Raw genomic sequence first — 17,500 nt, forward strand, 5'->3', positions numbered from 1 at the left:
AATATATTAGCATGTTAAAAAGTCAAATTACTAATAACAATGAATAACTCATGTAAACATTAATCTTTAATCAGGTATCAAAAGAGTGATATGAAATAATATGATTAGTATGAGGTACACATCTCATAATTAACTATATGACACACTTTTTCCATATTTTTCTTTCTATCTCTCTTTAAAAATATTTTTTATATTTGTTCTTTTAGATACAAAGTTTTGATATTAAAGATTCAACTTTTCTTGTGAAAATATTGCCTCTTGCTCCCTCCCTTCCAATTTATAAGTTTTTTTTAAATTAAAATACATCAATGAAGATTATTAAAATAGTTTCTAATCTTAATTGTTTCATAAACTCTAAAAAATATACTTCGTTAATAAGAGAGAGATGGAAGAAAATGTAAGGAGTAAAATAATGAGGGGTAATGAATTAATTAAACCTTTTTTCAAAAATTTTTATATTTCGAAATACCAAATTACCTCCAAAACTTGTCTTATATAATGGGAAGGGGGGAATCTATTTTTTTTATTCATTAATTTATTCTATTAATTCTTTATCTAATCTCTCCATTTAAAAATATGAAGTATTTTTTTAAAATTAGATGTAAAAAAAATATAATTAATTTTTAATTTTTTTAATATAAGCAATGGCTTTTTTTAAAATACTCTTAATGAATAAATTACTCATGTATAGAAAAAATAAATTACTCAATCTTTTATATTTAAATAAAAAATTTATTAAATAAAAATAAACATAAAAGGTTGTATTAATTTAAAGATAATTACTTAATTTATTAGTGAAGTAATTGTATAAAAAATGTTTTAATTAAAAGAGTACTTTTGTTTCGATTTGGAATTTAAAAATATTTGAAAGGAGATCAAAATTCAATACAGTGATGCATGGCCCCGTGATCTGATCTGAGCAAGGCACCAAATTTGCAGAAGATTTGGAAGAAATAATAAAGAAGAGACAAAGTCCGAAGAAGTCAGAAACAGAGCAGGAAGTTGTGTAACTGTATAGAGATTACTCTATCATGCAACGAACGCAATAAATGTGAAGAAGGAGGGCCAATGGGACATCGACACGCTCATAATTTGTGTCTCTAGACTCACACATATTCGTATGGTACTTCCATCTCAATTTCACCACCATTCTCTTCTATACTGCTCCCTCCGGTTTAGTAAACTCTAAGATGCTTCCACCACCTTATGACACATTTTTAATATTTTTTTAATAAAGTTAAATGACAAATGGCTTTTAAATTATATAGATCTATGAATGCTTGAAATTATAAAATTATTTTTAATATTTTTTTATTTTAAATTATAAAATATTTTTAGATAAAATTTTACATATCAATATACCTCATTAAATACATTTAATAATCTTATATTTTTAAAATAAAAATAAAAATTTTTAAAAATATTTATAATTTAATATATTAAAAAGAGAAGAGAAGAAAATTAATTATGTAGAGAGAAAGGGTAATATTAAAATTGATACATTTAATGAAATGTTAATCTATCCAAAGTGTTTTATATTTTATAATGAAAAAACTCTTTTAAAAGTACCCTATAATTTAGGATGAAGGGAGTATAATATTTCCTTTCAATGTTTCAAAATGGTGCAACATGATTTTATTATTAATAAATGTTAACTTTAATTGTTAGTTAATACAAAATTATGTAAAAGAATTTTAAAAAATTTTGGTCATTTTTTGCAATTGTGGGGGTCATTTTCATAATTTTTTTACTTCTTTTTTTGATAATTTTCAATATTATTTTCAGGTCAACCAACAATTAAAGTTGACTTTTGTTGATGATAGAGGTAACATTATACTATTTTTAAAAGTTAAAAGAGAACATTGTATAAAAAAAATTAAGTTTGAGACACGCCTGAACTTATAATTTATGAGTCAATTTTTCATTTAACCCTTCTTAATAAAAGGTGAAGGTATATTAATTAATATTTTTTTTAATCTCACCCTTGTTTATTTAATACTCCCTCCGTTAAAAAATATAAAGTATTTTTAACTGAATTTTACACCTACTAAAATAGTTGCCTACTTTTCAACTAACCTTATCTTTTCATATTTATTTTTATTAAATATCCTACAATAAATATAAAATTATTATCAATAGAGACACTTTTTAAAAAAAAGATGATAATTACATCTTAAAAAACTAAAATATCTTATATTTTTGAACATTTAACTTTTTAAAAAATATTTTATATTTTTAAACGGAGAGAGTACCAAGTAATGTGTGTGGATAATTTAAAAACCTATCTAGATCACGAATAAGAGGAGACCTATTTATATTGACAATGAAAGGCCCTGCATGATGTATTCAACCCATGAATGCGATCTCACAAGGACAGACAGAGGATGTATGCATTGAGGAGGATTGAGAATGGATGAGGTGGGGGAAGATAGACAGAGAACAGAAGGATCAGAAAGCAGAGACTGATCAGTTGTGTCTACAAAACATGACTTTTTGTACGAAACAGGACTCTCTTTTAATACCCAAAAAGAAAAAGGACTGACTTTGTAAGAAGTTCACGAGATGCTTGCTTCCTCCATTTATGGAACGCCCCTCTGCATCTCATCTGATCTTCGCCACCTGCTCTCACACCACAATCTTCCTGCTCCACAAAGTTATCTACATTTTAAAAATTAAATTATTGATATCAAAATGAATTGAAAATATATTTTAGACAATTATAAATTCAAAATTTTAATTACAAGCATAATATATTTAATTTTTAAATTGTGAGCGGGATTTTTGTCTATAATTATTTGGATAGATATTTATAGTTTATTTTTAAAAAAGAAAGTTGTCAAAACTTAAAGTATCATAAATTCAATTTTTGAGATCTACTCATTCCATTGAAAAAAATGTAAAGCATTTTTTAATCAAATCTCAATATCAATAAAATAATTTTTAATCTTTAAATTAACATTATATTTTCATATTTATCTTTATTTAATATGATATTTCACTTAAAAATAAATATAAAATAATTTATTTATTAATGATATTTTTAAAAAAACACATTAATTACATTTCAAAACATTAAAAATACTTTACATTTTTCAACACTTAACCCATGCCATCAAAAAATGCCTTGTATTTTTTAAGAGATGAAGCAATATAAATATGTAATTGAGATTTAAGAATCATCAATGCACAGTCTTTTGAGATAACTTAAAAGCTTATTTCAAAACTCAACCATATGTTTTGAAATAGATAAATGAGTAAATTACCTCTTAAATTTTAGGTCCAATGATACCATAGATTCTAAACTTATTTATTATATAAATTATTCATTTAACTTTTAAAAATGATATAATTTGGCCTTTGTTATTAACAAAAGTTAAATTTGATCGTTAATCAACTAGAAAATAATAGAAAAGGATTTCAAAAATTATAGAGAAAGACCAAAATTTACTTAATTTTCACACAATTAAGTATTGTACTATATTTTTTGTAAATAATTTTATTGAATTTTCAAGTATATAAATAATTTATTGCTAAAATAAACAAATATGAAACTCATTTGAGGATTTTAATTTAATCTTAACTATAAGGCCTCATTTTTCTCGTCGCTTATGTTAAATTTTCTTTTTCATAATACCCTTATTTATTGATAATTTTTCTTTCTATGCATTAAATTTTAATCCTTGAATGGTAAAAATAATTTTAAAAAAGTGTTACAGATTCTATACACATTAATTATAAATAAATAGTTTAATAATTTTTTAGTGCCAACGAGTTAGTTAAAAATGTATGCTTTAGGAGAGGAAGAAGTATAAACTATATTTTCTTTATTTAAAAGTATAAAATATTTTTAATCAAATATTATCTTTCAATAAAATAATTATTTATTTTTAAATTAATTATTTTTTATATGTATCCTTACTTAATAGATTGTTTCACTCTAAAATAAATATAAATAATTTATTTAATAAGAACGTTTTAAAAAATAATTACACTTTTAAAAATTTAAAATATTTTATATTTTAAAATATTTAACCTTTTATAAAATGTTTTATATTTTTAAATAAAAGAGTATATAAATGTTACGTTGCCTGGCTATCTAATCACTCTAGTCAGGTTTTTGTCACATAAAAAGAACAATAAATGCAAAGACAGAGTTGGTCAAAAAAATAAAATAAATGCCAATCCAGAGGTCAACAGATTAGGTAAACGGTCAGAAAGTCAAATGGTAGAGTGGCCACTCCTTTGATTTAAATCCAAACTCATTCAATACGTAGGTATCCATTGTGTGATCCTCTTTTGAACATTATAAAATGAATTCATGACTCCCCTTTTTTTTTAATTAAAAAAGTATTCAATTTATATGTTGTTATTTAAAGAAGACATGCTTATTAAATTCAAGTTTTTTTTAAAGAAAATAATTACTCCTTTTGTTTTCCAAATATCTAGCATCCAACAATACCACTAACTAATTCAATACAATTGCATTTTTTTAAGGTTAAATGATAATTTCAAACTTGAACTATAGGTTTAGAAGAAATTAAAATCCTAAATTTATATTTAATACATTTTAAATTTTAAATTATTAAATTTGAGGTAATTTTTTTATTAAATTAAAACAAACTCTATTATTTTAAAAAAATTATGTCTGATGTGTAATTTTTTTTTAAATTTCACTCTCCCCCTCTCTCCTACCCTCATTTCTAAACTAATGGACATTTGTTTTAATTTTATGATGGGGTAAAATTATCCTAGTTTAATTATTTATGGTTCAGGATATATTAAATATGAGTTTAAAGTTTAAATCACCTCTAAACTAATAATTTATAGTCCAAATGATCATTTAATCCTTTTTTTATTACTCATAGGTATCACCAAAAAGCAATCATGTTTAAAACACAATATGAAATTAAATGTTGACATTTCTTTTAATAAAAATTTAAATATTAATTTATCACATTATGATCAACTAGTCTATTCTATTACCCAATCCCATTGATAATGCAGTTGCAATTTTACTTGCATGGAAGCACTATTTTGATTAACAAGATGTTTATAAGACCATATCACTTGACAATCTCAACTTTCTTTTAGTAAAAAAATTGAAGCTTTGGGTCTGAAGAACTAATTATCATACCTAGAATAAGCTATATATACAACTCAAAAAATCGCTTACAAATTTTTTTATAAATCATCCACAAAAAAAAGTTCCATATTTAGTAATTTCGAGATTTGAAATGTCTTATGTAGTACATTGACCAATTCCAAGGTGATTTAAAAGCAGCCAATTTGCATACAATTTTCAATTCTGTTTGACGTTGACTAATTTTAGTATGTTCATCAAAATTGGTAGACTCAAAACACTCAAGTTTATTCAACGATTTCGTGAGAATAAATTGACTAATCTGAACGTCAAGATCATTCAACAAAATTGAATGAAATAATGATGTGATTTACTAAACCACCAATTCTGGGAACCCAAAAAATATATTCAAAGGTCAAACCGAGAAAAGTAGAACAAATAAAGTTTGTTGATCAGTGAATTTGATGCTCTAAGAAAACTCGTCCTTAAATCCCCAATTATAAGGATGGCACCAACTTCAATCATGACACGATCCCACAAGTATTCAATTTGTAAAGAAAATTAATTTCCATTCAACTCTTTCCAAAATAGTACAGTAACAATAAGTGTCTCTTTAAATAGACAAAGAATAATCTTAACATAAATAATTAAGACTCTTTGAAAGCTCTAACTGAGATTGTTATTAAACCCATGAGGCCCACTTAAAGGAAAGCCAAATAAAGAAAATTAAAATATATAATAAAGTAAAAAATAGTTAAACTCAATTTGATATATAAACAATAAAATAAACAATTAAGAAATTTAAAAAAATTATTTAGATAATTCAAAATATCCAAAAGATCCTTTAAGTCATTCCAATGATTCATTAAATTCTGAACAACTTTTTAAATAATAAAATTACATAGAAAATAAAAATAAAATGAATTAATTTTTTTGCCAGAAAATGAATTAATTAAAAGTCCTCTTGAGGAGAATCTTTCATTTGTTTTTATCCTTGTACACCACTTAAAAGTTACAGTTGTTTCATGAGAGGCCAAGTAGGTTACCGGAACTGTTTAAATTTCTTTTTGGCGTAGCTTTTCTTACTTGACCGGTATCATTTAAAGTTACAGAATTGCCCTCGGGTTAATATTAAATAATAAAATTTTAAAAGTATTTTTACTCTTTTTTTTCTCGAATAATATTAGTTTCTACTACCATTAGACGATATTACTAATTTTGTTAATGTTTTTATTAATTATTTTATTTTTAAAAAAAGTAACAAAAGAAAATAAAACACAATTTGAGGAGTTCAAATGCCTCAATTAAATAACGGAGGAACTACAATTAAGTTCCATGAATTAAGTAAATGATAAAAGAATATTAATAAAAATGGGCTAATTATTTTGAAGTCCCAAGGAACTTATCCACCGTAATTTTTTTTTTTGTGAAATTATATGTCTAACCCTCTATGAAATAATATAAAAGACATTGTTATTAAAAAGTTGAACTAATTAAAGTTGTTCATATAGGAAGCACAATTATTATTGTATATAATTCAACTAAAGTTATGGTTAGTTGTGTCATTTAACTGAAGTTGTTCGTCACTAAGTTGAAATTGTTAAATAAAAAGTGTATTTGTTATTGCATAACTAAACTAATAATTATAATTTCTATATTAATAACTTTACATTAGTATATAGTTATTAACAAATTCAATTTAGTTTTTAATAACAGTGCTTTCTATGAGGGTCAAACATGCAATTTTACAAAAAAATATCTCAAATGATTAGCCATTAGAGATTTCAAAGTAATTATCACATTTTGTAGGACTCTGTTGATATTTACTTATTTTGGTGGGAATTTATTTGTCATTCTTTGGGACAAACTAGCAAAAAATAAATAAATATTTGAGATAATTTTTCAGATGAAACGTAATGATCAAGATATTTGTTTGGACATGGGTTTTGGGTATGACTTAAAGGGTGATTGGATTTCGAGAGAAAATTGATTATGAAAAAAATTGATAAAACCCAATAAAGTTTGTAAAATCAATTTGCCAAGTGGAGGATAAAAAATAGCTTATGTAAAATGCAATTTTAAGAATCAAATGGAGTTAGAGAAAATTATGGGTATTTGATTAGATTCCGTAAACAAAATTTTAGGAATCAAATAGAATTTGAAAAAATTGGAATTATTTGAATGACTTTTTTTTTTCTTTTCAAAACTGTAATTTTAGACCTATAATAATTTTAGGAATATCCAAACAGGTCAGAGGGCCATACGACCATGTCCTGTGGTGTGGAACACGCGGATTGGTTAGACGGTCACCAAACACGGCGTTACCGGCTTTGTCCCAACTCCCAATCGTTCAATTTAATTTTCCCATTTAGCCTATCAAATTTTTAAATAAGAAATTAAACAGTAAAAAATTTTGCATGTTACCTTCAATAAATATTATATGTTAATCCTAACAAATTACATAAATTTAGCTACCAATAATGATAGTTACTCGCTTTCCTTTTATGTATAAAATATTTTTAACTAAATCATGATAAAGTAATAAAACTTGACTATCTAATTAAAAGTATAATAATATATTAATTTTATCATTAATTATCATAAATAAAAAATAAATATTTTTTAAAATAAATTAATGAGAGTATTTATATTTTTTTCTTTCTAATTTAATAAGAGCATAATGGTTCATTCGGTAAAAAAAAATGCTAACAATTTTTTATATTTAAAAATAAAAATTCAAAAAAATCTCTTATATATAAGAATAGAGGGAGTAGTTAAGTAGCATTTTTGTTCATTGACAACAAAAACTAGTGATGCGATGTTTACCAAAAAAAAATAATGATGCAGTAAATGATGTATGAAAAAATTCATTTGATTGAAAAATCACATTTTCATGGTTTTCATATAATTATATAATATTTGATATTATTAAATAATTTAAATATTGTCAGACTTAATCATAATTACTTTTTTCAATGTAATTTTTTTATTCACAAAATTTATATCCTTGATTCTTTTGAAAAAATTTGAGTTCCTTTTTTTAAAAGCACAAAATAGACTTGGCCAACAATAAAAAAATATCCCCCCAAAATATTGAAAGCAATTGATATATATATATATATATATATCTCATCAATTAAATTGTTATATATACTAAGATTAAAATTCAAACTCTCGTCATTTATTTAAGTAATGAGAGCTTTCACTGCTCATGTTAATTTTAATAATAGGTAAAATTAATTTTCTTTATTTACACCCCCACGATGTATATAATTTTTTTGGGTAAAAAGAAAAATATATTAACAAATAAAAGAAAATGTAGCTACAAGGATAATATAAAAAAAATTAATAAGACAATTAGGTAGAGTAAAAGTGGGAAAAGCAGATATTATCATGACCACATTTTTTAGTTCTACAACTGTCAAAATGTTGTAAAAGTTGCCTGATGACATTTAGTCAAATAGATGATTTCTCATACGGCAGCAGCGCATTCCCTTATTGTAGCAAACATGTAACTTGTAAGGTTCCCAAATTCAGCCAATGTTAAAAGAAATTTTGAGATAACTTTTGAATCCAAAACAAGAAAGATCGAAAGCAAAAAGTCATAAAAAGTAAAGAAGATATAGATTTGGATTTGCGAAAAATCACCTCATCATAGGCTCACCATTGAGAGATAAATGAACAGCACAATGGGCTTTTTTTCTTTTCTTGAATAAGTGAAGTTTGAGTCTCTAAATAGAAAGATCGAGTAGAAGATGAGGCCAAAGCAAAGTAGGTATTCATCTTTCCTCTTGAAATTTGTGGCAATTAGTTATATCTGCATTGTAACTATTATTTCAATTGCATTCATTTGTGAGAAAAAGAATATTGTCTCTAAAATTAGCAAATAACTTGATTCACAAATAATCTTTCTCATATGTAAAGCCTGATTTTTATAAATAAAAATGATAATGCTTTTCAAAACCTGGTGTTGTTCCTTGTGATAATGTCAATGGTGGAGGTGCCACAGTGCCCACCAAGTCGATCCTCAAAACCCTCAAAGCTAATTACAAGATGAAATTTAACAAATTTTATGTACCAAAACTTTTACTTATTTTTTATTTTTTAAAATCTAATGGGTCCCACTCCCCTTTTCCATGCAAGAGACAAAAACCGCCAAAATGGTCCAAACCACACAAGCTTTCCCCCGTGGGGTGTATATTTAATTGTGTGCCCACCATCATTATTCATTATCATGCCCTAATACTATATCGCTGGGGTTAATTCATTCCTCATAGTAATTATAGTTTAGCCTCCATACCCTCACAAAGCTCCCCTATTATTATTGTTATTATTATTATTATTATTATATGATTATCTAATTAGATCAGATTTAAGTGTTGTGAAGCCTAATTAGATGTAGCTTTATCAAAAAGCATTTTCGACATCTGTGATATATATAATGACTTAACCTTAAGATCTTGTACTTAAATTATTATAATCCCTTCTAGTAAGGCCAACACCTGTTGAAAATTCTCCTACTAATTAATGAACCACCTCACATAGTAGGCTTGAATTTAGAGTCGATAAATGGGTGGGCTTGACATTTACAGGCTCAAGCATAAAAGCCTGCTTACCTTAAAATTAATTATTTTTTAATTAAGCTTAGCCTTTAATTTATTGATTAGACTTAGGGTCAAGCCTATGAGCCCTTTTCAGTATATAAAAAATTTATTTTTATATTATAATATTACATATTCTTTTTTAACATAAAAATTATAATTTTCAAAAATTAAAGATAAGTAATGTAAATTTCAATTTTAAAATATAAATATATATTCTAAAGTTAAAATTTAATTTAAAAATTTAAAAATAGTATTTTTTATGGCAAAATAAAAGCAAGACTAAAAGGATTGCATGAGCTCAAGCTTGTTTTTAAAAATTAGCAAATAAAGTTAAGGAATTAACACATTTTTTAAGGAATTTGTGACCAAGCTAGCTATAACATACTAGATATAATAAGTAAAATGTGACTTAACAAGAAAAATGGTAAATCTTTTGTAGTTGATTTTAAAAGTTATGATAACAACTTAATAAATAATGAATTTAATTCACCACATGGACATCTATTATTAACCAATTATATTACTTGCTAAAAGCTTTACTTTATTTGTTAATTTACTTGTGTTACTTGTTACATTACAACATACTAGAAGAAAGATATTTTGATCATTTTGTTTTAAAATTTTATTTCAATTCAACATCTTGCAATTGAATTTTATATTATGTTAAACTTGATTTGGAAATACGTGACATATGTGGTACTTAAATGAAATTATGTCTCCCATAATTATGTTCCTCTTCTTTTCCAAACAGATGAATCTTTGAATCAATAATCCAGGGCAATGATATTTAATGATTAAAAGATTGAATTAAATTTACGTAAGGATCAAGATATTTGGAAAATTAAAATAAAAATCAAAGATTCTTTAATAAATTGGTTTGAAAGTTTGCTCCTCTCATTTCATGATTTGCAACCTCAAAAAAATTCGCAAGAGAGATTCCGAAATTTGTATTTTATACCGAAAATACTTGTAAAAAATGATACAATTACTTGAAAATTGTTTTCCTGCAAATTAATGCATGAAAATAATAAATATAAGGGATAATGATAAGTAAGAACTTTATAAAAATATTAATATTAAATTAAAAATTTTAATACTAAAACATGAAAGAAAGAATACCAAATTTAAAAATATTAATGTTAAAAATTTTAATTTAATATTAATGTTCTTGGGTTCGTTTTTTGTCATTCTCCCTAAGTATAATCCAATTTTTCATGCTTTGATGTGTTTCCCCCAGCAATATACTCTCGCTTGCATCATCATTACGCTTCGCTTCCTGAGAAAAATTATCAGAAAATGAGTTGACCTTGCAGCAGAATTGTCTCCAAACTGATGTACGGATCGCAGTAAAAAAGAAATAAATGTACGGATAATCATCTAATGTTTCCATGTTTCTTTTGGAATCCTCGTCAAAAATCGTAATTCGACTCTATTATTTTTAATTTGATAAACTGTGAAATATTCCCCTCATCTTAAATTGTTTATAATTTAAAATAAAATTATGCACATTAATATAACTCAATAATTTTTTTTGACCAACAATATACTCAATAATAACATAACATTTCACAAATTTATTTTTTAGAGCAAAAATATAGGTTATTTAAATTAAGTATATATTTTAAAAATTCTTGTAAGTATAATATGATTTTAAAAATCACTTTTGTTTAAGTATTTTAAAGAGTTTAATTAATATTATTTTCCAATGATATATTAATTTGATTGAATTTTTTAAACCTGTTTAAAATTATGGTTACAAATAAATTAACATATATCTCGTTTCAAAACCTGCAAGCTAAGGGGGGAAAAAATAGCAAAGTTCAGCGTATGTAATGAACACAAGTAAAGGAACTATGAGAAAGAAACTAAATTGAAAACAATGCAAAAATGAAGAAATAATATGAACCCACAACGTACCATGATATATATGTATGTATGTATATAAAAGCTGGACCATCAGAAAAGAAATTATCAGACGTGGAAAGAAGAACAACAACATGGAATTATCAGAAATTATCACACACGCATTCAAAGTAGCATAAATAATATATTCAACACTCATAGAATGCTCTCAAATAGATAAATATATACTCCATTTCTTTAAAAAATGTAAAAAAAATTTTAAGGAGTTAAATATTTAAAGTTGTAAGACATTTTTGGTATTTTAAAGTATGATTAATGAGCTTTTTTTAAAAGTATTCATAATAAAGAAATCACTTTATATTTATTTTAAAGTAAAAAAATCATATTAAATAAAAATAAATATAAAAAGTGGTGTTAATTGAAAATAATAATTATTTTATTGGGAGATAAAAATTAGTTAACAATATCTTGCATATTTTTAAAGGGAGGGGGTAATAGAATTGATGTTTTCTAACTCAAAACAATTAATGCGGAATTTTTCAATAAGCTCAAATTGTTATACATCATATTTCGTCTTGATCAATTCTCATTTTTATATTCTTCTATTTTTGACTGCTTATTGAGATGAAGCTTTTTTTTCATATTTATTATAATAAATATGAATTGAGAATATATTACTATATATAGATATTTGTATCATCTCATTGATTTTTTTTGGTTGGTGATATGAGGTGATCACATTGAATCTTCCACCAAAATTAATAGATTGAATAAATCTGTTTTCTTTTCATCTCCAACTTTTGGATGTGGCTTTGCTACAGAGACGTGTCAAGCTTCTCTTCAGATGTGTTAGTAATGGATCTGTCCATTTCTAGGTGTGTATGTAAAATAAGGTAGCCTTTAGATAGATAGATTTGAATTTAAATGTTAAATTTTAAATATTATATTTAAAATTCATACATTTAAATTTATTTGTTTGTATATAGTGTAAAAAAATTTCAAAGAAAGAAGATATGTGAGTTAAGATTTAAAGTAAAAATAGACAATTGAGAGTGACAAATTTATTTTTATTTTTTAATTGATAAAAGGTGAGAATGAAAAATGAGAGAAGAGATGAGGGTGAAGGAGGCATCACTAGTAAAACATAAATAAAATGAGAGGGTTGAAGTAGTTAAGATTTTAAATAATTAGAGTATAAAAAAATTAAAATTACAAAACATTAGAATAAAATATGAATTTGAATTTCCATAAAATCCAAATTCATTATACTTTTTTGGTATTCAAATGGGATATTTAATTTAAATCTAAATTCAAATACAATCCTCGTATATCCATACACTGATGTTTATATTAAAAGAGACTTGGACCAAACCCATTATTAAATAAAAAAATTTTATGCAAAGTTTTTAATTATTATGATTTCTTTAACATTTTAATTATCCTCTTTCATTACTACCCAAATCTGTAGTCGAATCACACAATAGTAAGAGCTAAGACAACTCATCCTTATTAATGTGAATTTTTTATACTCCTCGAATAAAATAATTTAAATATATAAATTCCAAATCCATCTATCAATGTCCAACATAAAAAGTGGAAAATTCATTGATTTAAAGAGCGGCGGCACCGTCCAAATTTGAATTTGAGAGTCCTAACAAAAAATTTTTGTTCGTTGTTCTTAGAAACCACAAGCAGAGGAAGTGAGAGAGAGAGAGAGAGAGAGAGCCCAAACATTTTTTTTAAAAAAAAATCTCTCGTCATTGTAAACGTTACACGACATGGTTTGGCTTTTTCATGACAAGAAAAAGCAAAGACGAACTAATCAAACACGCATGATGCTTACATGTACGATGAAGATAAGGCATGAGCATGGATATTTGGATTTATTCGAAATGAATGAAGGTTAAGCTTTCTGATTCACAGGTGAGACGGTGAGATGGGATCAGATGATCATGCTCTCTCATGATGCTGTGATCACAAAGTTGATGCGACGCATAAATAATAAAGGTCCCTTTTGTCATTTCTAATTAATGCAAAAAGTTATCATTCGTGGTGTTTTACGTGTTCGCTCATACATCTCAATCCATTCATAGATACATACGTATAATTTCAAAGATATTGGTTTTATTTAGTTTTTCGGTGTAATAATGCAAATAAAATGATATGGGAATTATCGCTAGATTAAACTTGGGTATATAAAAGACACACTTTCTACACTGTCTGTAAGACAAGGGGAAAAAAAAATTACTTAACTTTTAGCATATTTTTACATTGATCACTAAACCAATTTAAAAAAAAGAAGCATTTTTCACATCAATGGAAAAATAGGTGTAAAAGTTAATAATCCTTTGAGAAAATTAAATTAAAAGTTCACTTATAAAAAATATTAAAATAATTTTTGTTCTCACTTTATGTTTTATTTTCAATTTGATGCTCCATTCAATAGTTGCAAATATCGATGTAAAAAAAATCTTTTCCAACTATTTTAAAAAGCTTTTTTTCGTGTGGTAGTGATAATTTGAGAAGAAAATGATGAGAGAGATGTATATATATCAAGATAGATAGTTTCTCAAATACTATACATCAATTATGACTTCTATATATGTTTGGGATCAATCCTATAGCGCTGGCCACACACACACACACACAGAGAGAGAGAGAGAGAGAGAGAGAGATCAATTCTTTGGCGAGATTTGTTTATGATTCGATTCAATAATATCAACCAATTTAAATTATATATATTTGATTTTGTTTAGTGTAAATATAAGGTAGCTTTTTCATCATCGTTCTTGTTATTTATAAGATTGAAATTAAAAATCCATAACTTCATTCCAAGTATTGAGTTTTTACTATTCATCCAACCTTTAATTATACTTATCGTTAAAATGTTGAAAGATTAGTTTACGGGGAAATTATTTTAGAAAATTATGATTTAAATTAATTTTCAATTTAGTGTTTATAAATTGAAAATTTATAGTAAGACCTTTTTAATTAAAATTTTAATTTTTTATTAATAAATTTTTTAATGTTGCAAATTTTGATATAGACCTGGCCGAGAGCATCCTAATGCTATTTTACAGGTCAGTATTTTATCATATATTTATGAATTAATTTTATTTTATCATATATTTTGTTATTGTTTTTATTATAGAATTCATATACAATTTAAACCCTGAACTATAGGTTGACGGGTGATTTGAACCCTAAACTCTTATATAATATATTCTGAACTCTAAACAATTAAAGTTGGTACAATTTTGTTCCCATCATTAAATTAAAGCAAATGTACATTATTATTTTTTAAAAATGGGGCAAAATGTGCAATTTTTCTTAAAGGAGTGTAAGAGAGGGAGGGATAGTAAAATTTGGTAAAAATCACATATTATACCCCATTTTTTAAATAATAACAAATGTTTGTTTTAACTTAACTATGAAAATAAAATTGCATCAACTTTAATTATTTAAAATTCAAAATATACAACTAAGAATTTAGGATTTAAGTTGCCATTGAACTTATAGATCAAAATTTAAATTATATATTAAACTTTATTATAAACGACTAGTCTGATGAATTAAGATTCAAATAATATTTGGTAGAAAAAATGTTCACATTTAATTTATCGATCAATCAGATCTTAAACAAGACTACCTCTAATAATTAGAAGGATTGATACATTTGTACAACAAAAAATAAAATAAATGACACATATTTGAAATAAATTAAAAGACAATATATGATTAATTATATCACAAAAATATAATTAGTACCTAATAAATTTTAACAATGTGGTTTACATGAATAAATTTTTAGAATGTAAGGATTCATAGCAAGTACATATAGAAAAAATAATTATCATTATCGATCACTTAAGAACCAATTTTTCATTCAAAATTCCATAATATTAAAAATAAAGCCATTAAATTTTTTTTTGGTAACACACGTGAACGATCATTTTAAGCACAAAATAAAGCACAGACGTACACACACCATCTAGAGAACTCGGATTTTGACATGAGATAAAAATATATTAACTCATGATTCACAAGTGAAGAAAAAAGCATGAAAGTGATACTAAAGAAATTACAAAATACAAATTGGACCGTTGTCATTTTCTCGAGCGGTCACGGGTTTCCCTTGACTCTTTTAAATATTATAATATAATATTATATATATATATATATATTCAATTTCCTAACCAATCACTTCAATACACACATAAAGATGGATGCACCCAATTTTGTTTTAAGTGATCACAATAAATTTTTTCGTCTTAACTTAAAACATGCATTATTGTTATTGATATATATAGGACTGAATTACAATAGATTTTTATTTGATTACTTTAAAGTAAAAGGTCCACTTTATAGTGTAATCCCGCTATTCATAAATGTTGTAAGTAGTTTTTCTTAGATAATTAATTGTTGCATTAATTCCCTTCTAAATAGCTTTTTTTTTATTGATTTTTATGAGAAGATTCCATCTAAGTACCCCATCTTGTTTTAGAATAAATATTTTTATAAAGATTATAATTATTTTCAATGTCTAAAATTACTATTTAGTTTTATAAAACACACACACACATTAATTAATGAAAACTAGTCACACAAGATAAACTATGTCATATAATGTCCCCTGATATTAAAAAAAATATTACTTCCGTAGTAAAATATTCCAAAGCACGATTTCACAATTTAGTAGTTATACTCATCCTCACACGTGTTAGTGATAAGCTATATCACTGGTCAATATTTATCAATTTTTGTATTAAAAAAACATGAGATCTTGGTTTAAGTTAATGTGAATAGGAGTGAGCAAAATTAAATCAAAATCACAGATCAAATCAAATTAAATTTGGTCTATTTGATTATACAATTTGATTTGATTTTTTTAATAAAAATTTTGATTGATCGATTCGATTCAATCTAAAAATTCTTGTGTTAAATAAACTGAACCAACTCAATTATATATATTTTTCTTTTTATATTTTTAAAAAGGTAAATAAATTTTCATGTAGGTAAGTAAGAAACATCTTTTTACCACTTGCAATAGTAGTATTTTTTTTAATGTGATGTTCTGTTTTTTACTTCTATAATTTAATTTTTAATACAATAGTATTGAGTTTTATTGCTATATTTTTGTTGGGCCTTCAACATCAAGGAAAAAATGGATAAAAATATATATAAATAATTAGACTTCAAGACCCAAATTAAAGTCTATAAATTGAATAGACCAATTAAATCAAACCATTACAATTTAATTTAATTTTAATTCAGTTTGATCAACTATTTCAATTCGATCTGATTCAAATTTTTTGTATAATTCAATCGATTGGTTTTGAAGAAATTAAAACTGAATCAATCGAATGCTCACTCTTAAATGTGAATGCAAAAAAAAAAAAAGGCTTTGGAAGAGTTATCCTCTTCGAGACAGACAAGGGTTGAGTCTGATATTTATTTTTATAAATATATAATTTTTACATCCAAGAAGATTTCATTAATTGGTTTTGTAATTTTTAGATCCAAGAAGACTTGGAGTCTCCCACTTTGAATTTTCAATCACTTAAAGCCACCCTAATTGTCCTAATGCTAGGCCACTAATGACTTAGTAGGCACCAGCTATGTAATTTTCATGCAGCACACGTTACGTTAAATTTATTTTTATTTTATTATACATAATTAAAAATTTACATGGCCATTTATTATATTCTGTGTTATTATTACAAGTCTTGATTATTTTGCACATTCTTGAAATTGTATAGGGAGAATTAAATTATTTTATTTAGATTGTGTTGTTCGAAATTGATTTTCATGACGTTATTAGTTTTTTTAAATATACTTGTAAATATATTTTTTATTTCATTTTTGATTTTATTATATTTTCCTCGAAAAAAGTTTGGATCAAAATCATCTGTATTCATCGTACCAAAAAAAAAATTGATATATATATATATAT

The sequence above is a fragment of the Prosopis cineraria genome, unplaced genomic scaffold, assembly GCF_029017545.1.
Source record: "Prosopis cineraria cultivar Desert tree isolate PC_DT_omini unplaced genomic scaffold, ASM2901754v1 PC3, whole genome shotgun sequence".
Classification (NCBI taxonomy): domain Eukaryota; kingdom Viridiplantae; phylum Streptophyta; class Magnoliopsida; order Fabales; family Fabaceae; genus Prosopis; species Prosopis cineraria.